This window comes from Diuraphis noxia, unplaced genomic scaffold, assembly GCF_037042655.1.
Source record: "Diuraphis noxia isolate RWA-SAM2 unplaced genomic scaffold, SU_Dnox_SAM2 contig0004, whole genome shotgun sequence".
Lineage (NCBI taxonomy): Eukaryota > Metazoa > Arthropoda > Insecta > Hemiptera > Aphididae > Diuraphis > Diuraphis noxia.
Window position 1 is genome coordinate 19,018,400 of NW_028301714.1, and position 16,979 is coordinate 19,035,378.

General features: G+C 28.5%; 1 pseudogene across 1 annotated transcript; it reads left to right on the forward strand.

Annotated features, from left to right (window-relative positions):
* Window positions 1-826: 826 nt before the first annotated feature.
* Window positions 827-13,290, forward strand: LOC107169180 (thiamine transporter 2-like; annotated as a pseudogene). The gene is made up of 11 exons (XR_016191604.1): window positions 827-845; window positions 3,320-3,447; window positions 5,700-5,870; window positions 6,446-6,662; window positions 7,378-7,524; window positions 7,719-7,861; window positions 8,343-8,445; window positions 8,595-8,787; window positions 9,381-9,522; window positions 9,625-9,831; window positions 12,909-13,290. The product of XR_016191604.1 is annotated as a thiamine transporter 2-like (transcript).
* The last annotated feature ends 3,689 nt before the right edge of the window (window positions 13,291-16,979 follow it).

Sequence of the window (16,979 nt, forward strand, 5' to 3'; positions counted from 1 at the left end):
ATGGTCGCCGGCGGGTCATTTGGCGTGGTAGTAATGATCAACTATGGTCGACGGCGGGCATAAAAGTATAGAATTTGAACGTTGTAGTGTAGTAATAGGTGACTATGTATATAAACAAAATAGTAATCATATTTGTAGAGTAGGCCAAGGAAGCAAATGTGCTGAGGCAGTTAAAATGTAAACTAGATATAAGGCAAAAAGTAGAATAAGAGGGGGCAGTCGCGGTATGTCAAGACTGCGATACTTTTGATGGTGAATTTTGTGTTTGTTTATATAAGTGAAATAAAAGTGTTTCCGACCCGAAAATTATATGCTTTGATTGAGTAGCCACACCATTCTAAGTATACTCCTTAAATCTGATCTGTAATCGATTACTTTATGGTCATTGAAGATTCAAGGTTTAAACGGTGAAAGAAGTCCTACGTTAATTGTATTCTTTCAATCTGATCTGTAACCGGTTAATTTATGGTCTTTGAAGATTGAAAGTCTAAACAGTAAAGGTAGCGATATCGACATCTAGAGCATCAAACTGTAACCGGTTAATGTATAGTCTTTTGGTAACTCTAGTGTCGATAGAGGTTTATCACTGAAAGGTGCATATACGACAGTGGCGCCCAACGACATCGTAATCCACGACCCGAATTTTTTCAACATTTGTGTTTCTTTTGTTTGTTTATTTTAATTTGTTTTAATGACAAGTAAAATTTTTTGTTTTACACATATCGCGTTTTACACATTTGTCCATTAGATTGAACATTTACGGCAAGAAGACTACGAGCAATTGGTGTTTTATATATACTCGAGGTGAATATTGGTGTATGGATACATTTTGTATTTTTGTATGGGTACGATCTATATTTTACGAATTTTTTTTTTAACCGATTTTTTAGTGTTCATTTATTTATATTTAAGAAGGAAGAATAATTATTTAGTTAGGGGTTTTGTACATAATAATATAATTAATCTAGTAGTATACAATTTTAATAAATTTTTCTTACAATAAATTTAATAAAACTTCTTAATAATTTAAATGTGTAGGGATTTTAACAATAGTATAAAGTAGGTATATAATGTTAGTTAATTGTAGATAAAAATAATTAAAAACAGTTAAAATGTCCAAGTATAGATTTAGGATTGTTTAAATTAATTTCTCAAATTTTATAAATTAATGAATCAACTTAAAGACCCTAAATCGGATCTTTCTATACCTAACAATAAATACGGCAACAGAAATCTATACTCTCAAAAAACCATTTCTTATTAAATATTGCAAAAATAAAAATGGAACTGATATAACTGATATTTAATCCAAAATTCACCATCAAAAGTATCGCAGTCTTGACATACCTCGACTGCCCCCTCTTATTCTACTTTTTGCCTTATATCTAGTTTACATTTTAATTGTCTCAGCACATTTGCTTCCTTGGCCTACTCTACAAATATGATTACTATTTTGTTTATACAGTAGGGTCTCGATAATCCGAACGAGATTGGGGAAAGGGGTCGTTCGGATTAGCGATTTGTTCGGATTACCTATGGCTTAAAAAAAAAAACATCAATTTTATTTTTATTTAAAATATGAAATTTTATTTTTATTTGTATTAATCGTGTAAAAACTCGTTATTTCAAAAGACATTGAATACATAAAAATATTAATATTAATTATGAACTTTACCATTTAAAATATTGATTTTTTTTTGTACATTGGTTCCCGTTATGAATTGGTAGCCTTGTCCCACATAATTGAAAAACTTTATTACCGGAAAATATTATTTATAAATACATACATAATATGTACATATTATGTAGTATGTACATATTATGGCGATAAGATAATTCTCAAGCCCGTTCGGATTACCGCGTCTTTCGGATTAGCCTGTGTTCGGATAATCGAGACCCTACTGTATACATAGTCACCTATTACTACAGTAGTATGACCGCCGGCGGGCATATGGCGGTTAACGTGTTTAAGAGTTGTTCTTTTAACAAGGAGGTTTTTTATCTAAATTTTTTATCTTACATTTTTTTTACATATGTTTGTTGGTTAAATACAATCAATAAAATACCACATACTTATAATATTATTGAATAAAAGCTTTTTGTTTGATGTATAAAATAATTAAGTTTACAATATGTCTGAAAAAAATTTAGATACCTAGGTACCTAAAGAGAAATCTCAAAAAATAAAGTTTTATTTGTAACCATTCTGTATACATTGATGGAGTTTATAATCATACTTATGAATGTTTTTCCGGGGTAGATAAATTATGTTTTTCTTGAAACTATTTTATTTATGTTATTATAATACAAAATACTGAATATTATCTTATTAAGTTCCGAGGTTTATATACGTATATAGCTACTGAATACAATATTGATAAAAGGTCAGAGGGGACCTCTTTCTCACTGCCATCAAATAGATCACTGATTAATTCATAATAATTTTATTTAATTATACATGATTGTATGATAAATGTTAAAATCAAATTGACTAATGAATTTAAACTTTGTTAGATGTTTGAAAATAAATATAATATGTCTCAAACTATAAGTCATAAGAATATAACATACTACCATTTAGTTAAAACCTATAGAACATATCAGTGAAAAGTAAATTTAATTTATACAATACACGAAAAAAAAATATTTAACTGATTTTGTATTGCCAGTTTAAAATATTTTTTAACGTGTTTTGTCAGTAAAAATGAAAATTATTTGGTCGAATCTAAAAAGGAATTTAATATGGTAAAGTAGGGGAGTACGTTATAATGAAAAAAAAATGTCATTAGTTTCACCTAAATATTTGTACTTAAATTTATATGTATATTATAATTTTCGTATTGGAAGGGGGGTTTGAATTAATGAACTCTCTACCACATGAGTAGTTATTGTGCATTGACAATGATTTATATTAGGTTGATAGTTTACTGTTTATGTTTAGTCTATCTATTTACTAAATAGTAAAAACTATTGATATATTTTATACCAAATAGATCTGAAATCTATATATGTACGCAACTACTAACTATATAGGTACACATGTTTTTTTTTTAATCAAATTAAATAAATTATAGTTTATCAAATTATATAATCGAAGTAGCTTGATATCGAGTGTAAACACTATTGTATAATTATTCTTATAACTGATTAATTTAAAACGTATTACATTGTGATTTTCATTCAGAAACAGAACGTATAACAAATAAATAATAATAATAATTTATAATATATTTCATAAAAAGTATAAGATTTCATTTAAATTTTTAAAATCTAACAAAATATGATAAAATTACTAATAATAATAAAATAACATTTTTAGTTATGAAAAAATGGGAAAATACTACATATATGGTTGCCATCTATTTATTTTTACTCGAACTTCGGCCACTAGAACCATTTACAACGGCTTATTTAATAGGACCAGATGCAGAATTGTCTTTTAATGAGGTAATGTCAGTTATATATTGTTTAACTATAGAAATATTGTCCTAATTATAAATGTTTCTTGACTTCTTTTATTTAATTTTTTTAATTTTAATACGTAGTTTTATTGATGACAGCTGTAATAGAGTACCTTAATAATAATAATGGTATTCAATAATGAATATATTATATATATGTATGTTAACTCTATCTGTAAGAACTATATTGCGGCCAAAGTAGGTAATCATGTAATTCATTGTCAACTTAATTTAAAATGATAGTTGATTTAGATAATGATAAATAATACAACAATTTTTTAGTATGTTATGGTAAAAATAGTTTTGATAGGCTCGACAAGCATCATTATTTTATTATAATGAAAAAATATCTAATAGTAGATACCATAAGATTTTTATTTTTCAAAAGCTTAAAATCAATATTATTAGGTATCTATGGAATACAATTTATTTTTATTTATGTTTATGATAAAACAAATTTTGTTGAAATAAAAATAATACTATTACTGAACTATTAATATTTATTGTTTATTGTTATCTGTCAAACGTGAGTACGCGACTGTCGTATTATTGAACACAGAAATTATAGCAAGTGTCAGTAACTTAAGAGATTTATCTATTTTATATATTTTACATTATATATTAGCTAAACAAAATAAATATAATTATGTTCAGACATTAATTACAATAAATATGATTAATTATTATTTACTGTCATAGATTGACCATCATGCCCTTAATCAATAGTAATATATTGTATTTAAATACCTACTAAATAATCTGATAGTTTCATTTATTAATCCATATAGGTCGTTAGATAGATTGACTCACACATAAATTTTGTTTGGGCTCAAAAATTTTAATGTTTTTGTTTATAGAAGTACCTACATAGAGTTGCTTCTGATTAGGTACAAATAATTAAAATGTTAACATGATTGAATATAATTTTATATGGATGATGTATTAATGTTTATATACTAAATCAATACTTAACTGATTTTGAGAATAAAACAATTAAGAATATTTCAACTGAAGTGAAACAGTAACGATGAAAATTGTAAGTTTTTTAACCCGGTTGAAGTCGGGTTATACAGCTATAACTATCAAAAATCACCGGAAAAGTAATGACTCATTATGTCTAAACTCAATCTACCATAGGTTGGATTAAGTAAAAACAACAAAATTGGTATAATCTCGAAACTTAGCGTCAGAAATTATGCAGCTCATGGGGTTCACATATTACCTGATATTTAGGGCTCGGTAAAGTTGATGACTTAAAAAACATTTTAAAATGGTCTAAAATTATTCCTCAAATATGATTTAAAAGCCCTACAAAAACTGGACAAAAAATACCTTTTAAATGTATTTTGAATTTTGATATGTGTATTAAATTAAAAACATATTATAAAACATATTAATAATAAATAGTAAAATACATTAAAATTAAAAAAGTTCAAAATCAAAAATGTAAGTTATTATATTTGTTATGTTAAGATATTACTTACAAATTTTTTTGAAATGAAAATTTTTAAAATCATTTGATTTTGTAATAATTTTAATATTAATATTTGACTAAAATTATAATCGAAAAAAATATGTCATTATTTATATATTTAGGAATAGGGTTAATCGGAAAAATGATTTGAAATTATAAAAAAAGACATTAAACTGTTGAAAAATTTAGAAAAGTGTGCTAAAAGCCAATATAAGAAAAAAAGTTATTTAGATCCTTATGTATAATTAAAACACATTTTTAGGTATTAAAGTATAGTCTAATAATTATTAGACTCTAATTTGTTCAAAAAAAATAAAAAAAAATAACTCTTTAAGATCAAAATCAAGTCGTCAACTTTCAAGTTCCACTGGTAATAATTTACTGCTTGCAAAATTACAAGAAATATCGGGGTAAACGTAGGACAAATCCAAGAGCGATGGTTATAATATATTTTAATAAAACGTGTCTTGACTAGACTCGCTGATTGACCAACGTAGAGCCTAAACAATGATTGCTTGAGACTTGAAATTTTTACTAGGTCATCTTATCATCATTTAAGACGTGCGTTAAGAAGCAATTTTCTTTATAAGAAATTTCTTTGTAGTCTTAACGATTTGATGAAACGTACACGTAGTCTGATTATATTATACTTATAAACGTATCTCAAAGTTAAATATACTGATGTTTCCAGGTATTATTGTAAAATCAATTGATACATTGACCGTTTCATTTATAATATGATATATTATATTACATTTTTGCAGGTAGCCACAGTGATTGAGTACCTCAAAACATATTCATCATTATTTATATCAGTGTTAATGTTTATGACTGCTGACTATTTTCTGTATAAGCCAAACATTATATTTTTGACTGTTTGTCCATGTGTCTCCTATTTTCTCATGACTGGTTCACCCAGTTATACGCAGCTGAGGGTTAGTACGATTAAGTATTTCATAGATAATAGTAGGTAATATTATGTTAGGTATGATATAGTTGGTTAATATTTTATACATTAATACGTCCGTCAACTTGTGACGTGATCAACATTTTGCTAAGAATTCGCTACATTTTGTTACACTGTTTTTGAAATTTGTTACTCTCTGATTTTTCCAGAATTTCGGAAAATAGAAAATTTACCAGCAATGGCACTTTCTCCAAACAACTCAAAATTTGTATCAACATTTTGTTACGAGTTTGCTACATATTACTACACTATTTTTAGAATATGCTACTGATTTTATGCCCTGATTTTTCCAGGGACATATTCACGTGGCCACACCACGTAGGTACACGAAGTTGCCCCCCCCCACTTTTTGCAAGTTTTTTTGGACAAATTGTAAACCATTGTAAATTAATTGTAGATAATTTTTTACCCAATCCCTAATTTGTAATTCATCTGGGAGCTCAGGAATATTATTATTATTTATATATATATTATATCATACCTAATTTTATTTTAATGATGCTTTATAATATTGTTTTTATTTATTTAAAATACTGAATTTAGCTGTCCTCATGTGGTATCGGAGCAATATATAGTGCTAATATGATAGCATTATGCTATTTATACGCAAAAATCGAAAACGCAGAACAATTTCAGATGGCCACTGGTATTGTTTCAGCAGCTATACAACTTGGTAAAGTTGTTGGTGACTTCTCTGCACAAATCATAGTCTCTGCAACCGGAGGGATTTATACTCTCCTGCCATACTGCAATGTGTTCAGTAATCAAACAATTTATAATAATATGTTTTAAATATTATGATAATTATTCTTAATATTCTTAATCACATATATACGATACAAGATTTTAATTTGATTATTTGAAAACGTAAATTTATTTTTTAAATGTTTATATTAATATGTTATAACCTTAGTAAATTTAAAACTCAAAATCCAAACCATGAACTTCCACAACTTATTGAATTGCGTCTTTTGATCAGTGGCACCGAACTTAGAATTTTTTTGTGAAGCGAAATTTATAATTGTTTTCCTACCCACTCTTCCAAATTTTTCAGCCATCTAATATGATATAAAAATTCACTTAATTATCTATAGAACACCTGACGTAACTTTGTTAACCTATTAGCCGTTACTCCCTACAACTCGACTGTACCCACCCGGCACCAACCCATTTAAGAAGTGTAGCGATAGATCACATATAATATGTGAGTTCGGCACCATTGCTTGGGATAAAAATTAATCGGGGAAATCAGAAGGGCTTATTGGTTATTTGGAACGGGTGAGTACCATGCACTCTTAAAATAAACTATGTGCACTTATAATATTATAGTGGTTTATTTGAATCAATGTGGTTTATTCAAATTGAAAAATCGTAAATAGAAGACTTAAATTATTCACATATAGATATTTAAAGTTTTATATATTCATGGTTAGCATAACATTTTATATAGGCAAATCTCATATAATTGTTTCAAGGTTTGTTGTTAGCTTCAACTTGGGCTTGTCTAATTCCATCGGTCGAACAGAATAATGATTGGCTAATTTCAAAAGGGTTTTGTGAAGATTCGCCACTTCTTAAATGCGGCGTAGAGAGCAAAATGAAACATTTTGAAAAAAATCAAAGTGAGTAAAGAGTAAAGATTCGTAAACTACGTATTAACTCTTTTTTTTTTTATTATAAATCACTGCGTTTACTTTACTTACTATTTATAATATTTATAATATATTTATAATATAATTTAGCTATCTAATTATGTTACTTGAAGTCGGTAATGTAGATTTGAAGCTTTTATATTTTGATACTTTCTGTTGTTTAGTTATAATCCAGACCAATAAAGAATGCAAAACAGTGATATTTTTTTTAAAAGAAATATTGATGAAATTCAAAAATTCATATTCCAATCCGGTTGTACTAAAAAAAAGTTTATGGTATATAATGGGTATGGCAGCGTACACTCTGGTAAATTAAGTTTTAAAATGTATTTTACTTAGGTATTTATATTGTTATTGGAATTGATTATAATATCGATTCATGAACAGAATATACAATAGATTACTAATTTACTAATATTTTTGTTTAATGAGAATAAACAGGAAAAAATAGTAGATCAAAGATAATAATAAAAATAAGTTAGTATTTATTTGCCATTGCTTTGTTTTTTTCACTGTATTGAACTCTATTTTTTAACGAACACTGATAATTTATATAATTATTATTTAATATAATTATTATTTCTACTGTTACACTATGTAGTACTTACACGGAATAAATGAAATTATTTTAATTTCATTCTTAGTTTGTAGTATTTATAGTAAAATATGGTATAAACTATTGTACTAGTAGGTGTTATGTCGTATGTGTAAAAAAAGTGTAATATAACTATTATTTCTTCTGAAATTTAATGTCTAGTAGTTTTGTAATATTAAATTTATTGTTACAGGTTTTATCCAATATAAACGTTTTGTACTCTTACGTGATCAGAAAACCAGGGAATCACGATGCCTTGTCAAATGGACTAGCCGAGGCAATGGTTACGTTAGGTGGTTAGTATTTCCCAATATTTTATAGTCAAGTAATAATTATTACTACTTAATAATATTATTTTCTGAAATACAATTATGCTTATATGCCTTTAAACAACGGTTTTCCGATTTTGATGAGTATGACGAATCTTTATTAATATATTATTTAGGTGCTGCAAGTTCGTACCTAATCGGAAAAGTACAATGTGATTGGGCGCGCTATGGTGATATGTTCACGGCATTTTGCTCTATTGTCATGGGAGTGCTAATAATGTCATGTTACTTTTATGATAGACTGATTTTTATATATTTGGCTTACATATTATTTGGTTTAATATGTCAAATGCATTTCGTCGTAATCTAGTGAGTAAAATATATTATTATTAGTCTGATAGTTGAAGATGGAGTATATTAAGATTGGGTATATTCTAACATAATATTATTAGGTGTGTAAATATTTTTATTTTTATTTTTTTTTTGGAGGGTTAAAAAATTATTTGATGCCGTGTGCCTTGCAGCACCGTTCTTTAGAGTCTAGATTGAAAATTCAATACAGAGGTTTATTTAAAAAATATATTTTATTTGTTTGCATAGTAGTAAGAATAATTTGAGTAAACTTTGAAACTAAAAGCAATATCAAATGGCAATATAATTTTAAATGTGCAATGTAACATTTTAACGTCTATGAATATAAACATCACATTTTTAAAGATTTTATTTTTCTTATATTAATTTAACAGCTCTAGTTTACTTGACTTATTTGAAATTTTATCAACCTTGTATTTCAAATAGCTTAATTATTTTTATGGATTTTGAAATGTTTTTCAAGAAAATTTTCCAAAATAAAATTTAATTCTTAGAGAACGTGCTATTAAGGTGTATGATATACTTATTTAAACCTAGATATATTGATTGTTCACAATTAATATAAATGTAACTTGTTTCTGTACTTATAGCACTGAAATTGCAAAAGAGCTAAAGAGGCAGTGTTATTCTGTAGTAATAGAATTTAATTATTTTGGATCTTTGGCGTTGGTCACTATTTTCACATTATTTTTGATTCAATATAATTTCATGAACATAACTATTCCTGGGAGGGTAAGCCAAAAACTTTATATTTTACATTATTATTTACATATTTTCTTAAAAGTATAAAATTTATTTTAGATTCTATTTAACAATAATGTTTATTTTTTTCAGTTTTTGTTCTTTGGCGGCATATATTTTATACTAGGTGTCATATTCATAGTTATTTGTTTACTCGATAATCGATATTAGAAAAAATAAAACATTATACCGGCTATGATAAAAAATAGTTTTATTTTATTATTGGTCAAGGCTGCCCTAGAAGTTCTAACTAATAAACCAACCGGTTTTCAATAAAACGTGGGTTTTATTCATATGTACGTACTTAGTGTTCAATTAGGTACTAAAATATACCCAATGAGTAAAAATTCATGTTATGTAAAGGCTAGGCATTTTGTTTAAATAAAGTAAAAATAATCATGGAACAACATTGTATATATTATTTTGATAAAATATACAATATTAAAATTATTTATTTATAATATGTACCTAGGTATAATAATTCACTATTATTTAATTGATTTTAATTTTACATATAACTTATATATAAATATTGTAAATAGTATTAATCTTAAATCTCGAGAACGTTAATATTTTTAAATTTTAATCAACATGATTATTGTATTCAATATCATTTAAATTAGCTCAAAATATTTGATACTAAATTAGATTATCGAAAAGTGGGTAACATTTTTTTTTTTTTTTTTTTTTTTAATAGTTTATTTAAATATACACAATCTGCAAATGCTGTTTTACAATAAGTGCATGTGATGGAGGTGACATTGCTTGAGTGTCTGGAGATAAGAAGCCGCCCATTGGAGGCAGTTAAGGTTAGGATTTTAATTTGCTAGCAAGAGTGGGCGGGATTACAAAATTAAGGGGAGGTAGGGGTATATACAATTTTAGATTAGTAAGTCACGACACCAGGTACGTTTTAGACGCCTTCTGGGGTCACCAGGAATAGCGTTGGTAGATAGCTCGGAAATCAGGGGATTACGATGGCTGTGGAACTTGGAGTGTGTGCGTTTGTAAAAAGTTGTTGCAACGTTTTGGACTGTTGGGATGGCTAGATCCTTATGTAGAGTTTCGTTAGATACATAGTAGGGAGCTTTAGTTATTTGACGGAGACATTTAGATTGGAAGATTTGAATTTTGTTTAAGTTGGACTTTTTGGCTGCACCCCAGAGTTGGATACCGTATGTCCAGATCGGTTTGCGTAGGAGTTTGTATAATAGTAGCTTGTTTTTTAAGTTGATGTGTTGTGATGTGAGGAGAAAACGTAATTGGTGAGAGCGATTATTTAAGGCAAGTCTTTTGTGGTGGGTGTGAGTTGCCCAAGTAAACCTACGGTCTAAATGTAGACCTAGGTATCGGACATTTTGGGTGGTTGGGAGAGGTACATTGTTGAGGTAGATGGAAGGGCAGACTATTTGCCTTAGTGTGAACGTACAATGGATGGATTTTGTTTCGTTTATTTTTATTCCCCAATCTTTATACCAGGTTGATAAGAGATTGAGATGGTTTCGTAAGAGGTTAGACTCTAACCGTTAGAGGCTATTTCGGGGTCGGAATGGATCGCTAGAAGCGCCTTGTCGTCGGCAAAGTCACCAGTTGTAGTGTTAGGGGTAGGTTGATCTGAGGTGAATAAATTGAAGAGTAGAAGTGCTTTTACAGATTCTTGATGTACCTACCCTGCGTGGATTGGTGATACTTCGGATAAGGAAAAGCCAGATCGGACGGCAAAATGTCTGTTTTCTAAATAGGATTTAAATAATAGAAAATAGTATGGCGTTTTAGGATAATTCGTTCAAAAATTTTTGAAAATAGTGGAAGAAGACTAATGGGTCTGTATGATTCGAGAGGGTCGGGGGGTTTGCCAGGTTTGGGGATCATAATGATGATTGTGAATTTCCAAAGGACAGGGAAGTATGACAGCCTAAGTATAGAGTTAAAAATGTGTGTTAAGGTTTTTTGGGGAAGTTGTGTAGCTACCTCAGCTGTGATTAGGTCATAGCCTGGGCTTTTGTGACGAGGGGAGTTTCTTATCGCATATTCAACATCGCTAGGTCGAATATGTTTAGGTGGGAGAGTCATGGGTAGATGGTGGGAGAGAAAATGGTTCACTTTTTCGATTTGAGAAGGAGTAAGAATAACTTATTGTGCGATTGGAAGGTAGAGTAGAGATGATGTCGAAATATATTGGCTTTATCTAAATCAGTGACGGCCCAAGTACCATCGGTTTTTTTTAGTGGAGAAACAGATTGTTTTGTTCGAAGGATTTTCCTTGTTGTTTGCCAAAGCGAGTTGTCAGTAGAAGAGAGGGAGACGAGGTGTTTGGTGAAATTATTTGATCTAATAGAAACTAGGAGTCTTTTTGAAGTTTATTTGTTAAATTGTTAAATTTGCGTTTGTCCAAGGGATATTTGGTTCTCTGCTTCCGTTTGTCTGAGATTAGTATTCTTATATGTAGGGGTCCCCTACTAGGGGAAGATTTATGGAGGTGTTTATAATTGGCATTAGGGAGGAGGAGGACCAAGCAGCTTCTTGTATAGACTTGGTTAAGAGGTGTACGGCTTCATCAATATCGTTTGGAGATTTTAAGCTAATTTTGAGGTTACATTGATTATAAAGGGATGATTTGAATTTTACCCAGTCCATTTGGCCTAGGATGAGGCTTGGTTGTTTTGGTTTAGCGAGAGGAGCAGTGTCAATTGTTAAGAGGATGGCTGAATGGTCAGAATATAGGTCGTTGAGACCCCTCTGCGGCCTCTGGCTTTTTCTTTAATAAATGCATAGATATGTATATTATACTAGACAGCGAAATTTTTAGATTTTACAAAAAAAAAGTGAAGCCAGTTTTAATCTAATAGTATAAATAAAATATAAATGTGATTAAGTTATTATTTTATTAATTAATCAATTATCATCACACAAGAATCTTTAGTTCGGACCTTTTTAAGGGCCCCCCTCCCCTTGCGGTCAAAGTCTGCGCACGCCTATGCGTGTGGGTAACATTTAAATTAATTTTTGTCTTAATAGTTACTTAATTTTACTTACAAATCTATACAAGAATAATGAATTACATTACATATTGAACAATATTAAACATCAATAAATTAATAAAAAGAAAAATACAGATATATATTATACGGCTCAATTGACCACTGAGGTTACTACCTCGTATTGGTGATATTTGAGTTTCTAAGTCATTTATACATAACGAGCTGAATTACCCATCGTTTAAGTTTAAAAAAATGTGTGTATTGTTGTTTTATGGCAAGATTAAATATTGTTAAATCTATTTAAATAGAATGTAAATAATATTGTTTAAAAAATATTGTATGTATATTAATTAGTTATAAGCTGATTATTATCATAATTTGTTTTATTTTTTATAGCTTTTGGGAGTAGCTTCGCTTGTGATAGTCTACAAATACACATTATGAATACCGGGCTTCATATGTGGTTTAAAATGTTTAATTAATCAGCTGTTTGAGTGTTACTACGTGAAACGTGTACCAAATGTTATTAGCCGATTCAAATTATTATTTTTATAGTTTATTTAATGTAGTACCTCCACTGAGGGGCTTCTACGCCGTGTTATATTTATCGTGTTATTTTATTTTTATTTTTTTTCTACTACTTTCTAATACTTCCTCAATTGTTCTTATTGTTCTTTTTGTAACAGATTGAATAAAACATTTAATAATAAAAAAAAAAAATAGTTTATTATATAAACTCACAATATATGTATATAGATATACAATTGATACGTAAAAACTTATTTTTGACGGTTTAACTTTAAACCCTTTAAAATCGAAATTTTGAAAAATCTATTCTTAGTGCATGGTTATGTTATGATATTAATCTATCCTCAATATTTAAAGTCGATAACACTAATAGGTCCGGCCTCTGCGTCGATTATGAATCAGGAGGACACATTTGTTTATATATATTGATAAATATTATTAAAAGTTGGTTCACAGATTTATATGTTGGTTACCTATTTAATAAGTTTAACTGGAATATAATTTAACGACATTCACAATTTAAAATATGCATATTTTAGAAATCGAATATATATTTACATAAATCATAAGTCATTATCCACCTATATTTTGATTTAATATTTAGTATGATGGTAATGATGGTATATAATGAAAATAAGAGAAAAACAAATAAACAAAATAAAAAATATAGAACATAATAGAGGATTCATTTATCGTAGGTTGCGATTAGGTCTTATTATCCAGATATTCATAAATATAACACTTGTCTTCTATAAAAAGGGGAGACTTATGTTAAAGTGCAAGACAGATAATTTGTAAGATATTATGTATATATGATTGTTGTTTTAATGATATTATTCGCCATTCGGTTAGCCCGTCCGAACCATCACTGCAACAGTGCAACTTCATTCACCGCCTTCGCTATAAACTTTTCAACGCATCCGTGACTAGCTTGCTTTAATCGCTAGACCAGAGGTTCCCAAACTTTTCATACTCGTGGCGCCCTTAATAAAATGTACGACCTTTTTTTTATCGTAAAATATCGTTGTTTATTTTTAAACCAGATAATAGAGTCGTCAGCGAGGCACAGCCGCGGCTCCCCTGACAACATACCGCGGCGCACCAGGGTGCCGCGGCGCACAGTTTGGGGACCTCTGCGCTAGACACTAGATAGTGCTGTCGTATAGGTTTTTGTTTTAATGTAATAATTCATCGTATTTTTTATCTTTATGAAGGTTATCGCTTTTCAAAATAGATTAAATTTTCTACTAACAATCACCCTAAAATATTTGATTGATGCGTGTTCACATTTGTCAGTTTCAAAATGTTATAACAGATTGAAAATAAAACAACGACTTTCATAGCTTCTCTCAGAATTTTAAATTTAATCATAAATATATTATTAAAATGTTTGAATAAAAATAAAATTGATGAATACATTTTCAATAAATATTATAGTGAAGCCAGTTTGAATAATACGTTTGATTCTCTCGTCCAATTTTATATATATTTATAGTATTTATACACTGTTGTTTGTATGTTAAAACTGTTCACACACTGACATATAAACGTATTAATCGTACGCTCGTAGATCAAGTCGTATCAAGTAAAACGGTTAGGTGTTAATCTTTGATTCGATATTTCGATAAGATAATAAATATCTTATAACATATTTAGGCGGAAAAAGAATACATAGGGATTAGGGAATGCCAACATTTTAATCTGTGTACGGAAATGCGACTATAATTCGTTCGTAGTTTGACCTTCGATAATTGTGTACGCAACTGAGAAGAAAATCATCGTGTACGCAAGTGAGACGTACGCATCTGCACCAACACCCAGTTTGACATACAGGTAGGTACTAGGTACCTATGTGTACTTACCTTAAATAAGTAGGTACCTACTACCTACCCATAATAATATTAAGCTATATTAAGCCGATGGAAAATCAAAAAGTTAAGTAACTTTTAGTTTTAAAAGATCTATATTTATATTCATATATTAAACCTACTTCCCCCTTAATGTTAACAATTTTAAATATTATTAGTGTTATGTTATAAATATAGACATCGATTGCTCTGAATCACTTTAATATTAAACGTGAATAATTATAGTTTTTTTTGCGTCTATTTGTCTAATTTTGTATTGCCATCCAATTACGTTTATAAGTGTAAAGTCTGTGTATATCCGTTACTTATAATTTTATCTGATAGTAATATTACTTAATTTAAGTTACATTTTAGAACTACTAAGAATTGACACACGTTAATCGTACAAAATTTTCTTATTTTCTTAAAAAAAATTAATCTACTGACTGCTTTAATGAATAACAATTATTAATTAACAAAACGTTTTAATAAATTAAGCTCAATAAATCATAATATCTACATTATTGTATGTTCAGAATATTATCGTTAGTAACTACAATGTTAATATTAAAATAATGCCTTAAATAACAATTAAATTAGTCGAATTAATAGTTATGGCTTTTAAATAATACAATGTCATAAAATATATTTCATTTAGTAAATCGTTTATTTAACAGAAATTTCTAATTATAAATGTTGAGATTTGATTTATTTGTACAGTACAATTTTCATAGTTATTATTGTGATTTGTAGGCAATAATATATTAATCTCTAAAAACCTACTAATGTTCTAGACACTGGTACATGAATATTTGTGTAAAATAAAAAATAAAATTATAAGTCAAAAATAGGATGATAATAATCTTAATATAAGTAGTGACATTTTTATTTGGTGAGTACATCATGTATTTATTAAATGAAACCAACATGGTTTTATTATTAATCTTAATTTTTCATTAAATCTTATATCACTACGATCCTATCATAGTGGAACACAGACTACTTGAATGTTCACAGATGTATTCACATATTTTAAATTCTGAGCGGAGCGAGGAATGTATTGATTTTACCGTGATGTGTGTTTTTTTATTTTATTTTATTTTTTTGTGTCTGTCATCACGTTTTTAGGCAGTAAAAGTGCTTCGATTTTCGACTTCAGTACCTTGTTAGATCAGAAAGTGAATCAGTTTCGTTACCAGTACCACCAAAGAGTATATAAAGGTCAAAACTATCATCGATTGTTATTTCATTTGAACACATTTGTAATCCTAAATTAAATATTTGTACACCTTCCAGAACTTAGGAAAATCAATTTTCCCGTGGCGGTACTGGAGTAACCGTTACGCCAGTATAACCATTGGCTTGTATTGGTCTTACCGACTCCAGACTGGTATAAACGAATGTTATTTCGTTTGTACACATTTGTAATCCTAATTTAAACATTTGAACACCTCCCAGAACTTGGGAAAATCAATTTTCAACAAATGAAATAACAATCGATAAGATATTTTCTGACCTTTATATATGCTTTGGTGGTACTGGGGTAACGGATTTAAGTGAATCGAGTTGGTACTTTAGGGGGGGGGAGTCAAAAGTAAAATATTCTCAATATTTTTCTTAATAATTGGGATAAACACACTAAAAATAAAGGAAAATACGGAAAATTTTACGCATAATCTATTTTCGACAAAATCGATTTTGGTTTTTGATTTAACATTTAAAAAAAATGATCTTAGATACATGAAATTTTCATCAAATGTTTACAAAAGTATATTTTATCCACCATGCAATTTTCAAAAATTGTCGACTTAAATTGAACTATTCATAGTTATATGTAATTTTCGATCATTATTAGTTTTTTTAAACTTAATATCAACTTAGTCAACTTAAAAAAAAGCGGGTAAGTCGTGGATGTCGCTCTGCTGTACAGAAGGTTACTGTAATGGACGGGATTAAATTTGAATGCAATGATAGGTATCATTGTATACGAAAAATGATTCTGAACGGAGATGATTTGTCAGTCTAGGATATATTATATTTAAATATTGTCATATATTCTATTTTGAAACAAATATTTGATTTTCAATTAAGA